The following is a 2,319-nucleotide window of genomic DNA, read 5'->3' as shown; positions in this document are numbered from 1 at the left end:
TTTTAATTTTTATGATTTTTATATTTTTATTTTTATTAGCAAAGGGATATAACAACACACAATAACAATAAAAAAACAAAGCTAAAGAAATAAAAAACAAAAACAACAATAAAAACATCAAGCCCAATAAGAAATAGGGGTGTAGAGATTAAAAACCAGGGTGCTGAAGAAACTTATTGGCCCATGACCAAAGGTAGGGGTGCAGCTGTGAATATTGGGGGTGGCACGTAGTAGCTGATGGTCAGGTCCAAGATCTCCTTTCGTTTTTTGTTTGCAGAAGTGGCATGGGAGTGTGAATAGTATTGCATATGGTGGCCAGTAGGAAGAAAGCGCAGCCCAATGGCCAGGCCCAAACTCGCTTTTTGTATGCAGATTGGGAGGGGGGTGCGAATGGGAAGGCAAGGTGACAGGCAGAAGTAACGCGGCCCAGAACCAGGCCCAAAACTCCTTTAACCCTAACAGAAATTAGGGGTTCTCCCACTTCTTCTCATTTCTCCCAATGCCAGAGACCAAGGTCTCTTTCTCTGATCAGAAAAATCCAGAGACACCCATCTCTGCAATCACGGCCACGACCTGGCCTTCGCTCGCCGGGGCCTCCAAGTCAACGCCGGAAACGGCAACAGATCCACAGCTCTTCTTCTCCCACGGCGTCGAGACTGACGTAGCTAGCAGAGCCAAGACGACGCCGCCGCTTCTCACCCCAGGTTGCAAGGTCGTTCGTCGTCAGAACCGCCGGCGACAACGCCGGTCATCACCTTCGCACCAAACGCCGCGAGCCGCTGTCCAAGGCGTCGTCTAGTAGCGTCGGCCACTGCACCAACCCCCTCTTCTCTCACTACCAGGATCGCCGGCGACGACGCCGGTCACTTCCAAGGCCTCCCCTCACACCGTAGCCACCGTCGAGCCTATCGCGGGCTAGGGCAATGCCAGTGATGTTGTTCGCTGCTGGCTTCCTCTCTGATGGAGCGTTTGGGGCCTCCTCCTTTCCCTTTGCTCTGTCACCGTCCACGCTGCTTCCAAGGGTTCTAACAACGCCTCTGTTGGTGTAGCTGCTGAGTCTATTGCTTCATTTCCCTTTTGAAACTTGGTTTCCTATCGCCACTCTTCATTGAATTTTTGTATGATTTTTGTTGATGAAAGAAATGAACCGTGTGTGTATTGGGCGAAGAATGATGAAGGGGAATTGGTTGCTGTTTTTTTTTTTATGGTTTTCTGGAGGTGATGATGAGATAATGGTTAAGTGTTGTAGGTGAATGGAGAATGATTGTGGTTGTGTGTTGGATTTGCAGGTGATAATGGAAGAGGAAGATGAAGGTTATGGGTTGTCGGTGGTGAACATGGCGCGGGTCACGACAATGGAGTTTAGAATATTGAATTGGTACCAAAAATGATGAGCGGATGGGGAGAGATTATGCGGTGGTGAGTGATTATATGTGATGGTTGAAGGAATCAATCCAATTGGGGGAATCACGGGTTCAAGTCATGGAGTGTATGGGAGTTTCTTTTTTAATGTTGTATGTGATGGATGATGATGATCAGAGGAGTCCATATATTGATAGTCATTCTGTTTTTGAGTGAGTATGGTATGATGTCTCTGATGAAGGCATTGAGGTTGGTTACGGATGGTGGTCGAGAATTGGGTGAGAGGCGTGATGTGTGTGATGAGAGAGTGATGAATTATGGTGTAGGATTGGGGATCCGTAGCATGTGTGTCCTGTATCAGATTGTTGGAGGTGGTTATTGGTTAGGCATAGCAGAGTGGTGAAAAAAAATGTGTATTCTCTCTTCTTATTTTTTACAACAAACCTTTTTCTTCTCTTTTTTTTTTTATTTATTTTTTCTTTTTCTCTTTTATTTATTTTTATTTATTTTATTTTTTTTTTTATATGAAATCAAAACTAAATAATCAATAAGAATAAAATCAAAAAGGAAAAAAAAGAAAATCATAATGGAAAAAGTAAAGTAAAATAAAAATAAACAACAAAAAGAAATTAACATAAAAGAGAATAGTAGAAAGTAAAATAAAAACTATAAATTAAAATGCAAATAAAATAAGACAAAAAAACAAAAATTAAGTCTTATTATTCAATCACCCGGACAAAATTGGGTGTTGACAGACAAAAAGTACTATATCATAAAAATTATAAAAATTTCATAAGTTTATACCTAAAAATACATAGTAAACTTCTTTCCAAACAAGCTATATAACTTTAAACATAAAAATTTTATACGTATTATAAAAATAAATCAAAAACAACCTTTGAAGACATAATATCATACTATTTATAGTAAATTTTATTTTTTAATTCTAAAAAAGTT

This window comes from Vigna radiata, chromosome 8, assembly GCF_000741045.1.
Source record: "Vigna radiata var. radiata cultivar VC1973A chromosome 8, Vradiata_ver6, whole genome shotgun sequence".
NCBI classification, from domain to species: domain Eukaryota; kingdom Viridiplantae; phylum Streptophyta; class Magnoliopsida; order Fabales; family Fabaceae; genus Vigna; species Vigna radiata.
This window is presented reverse-complemented; position numbering follows the sequence as displayed.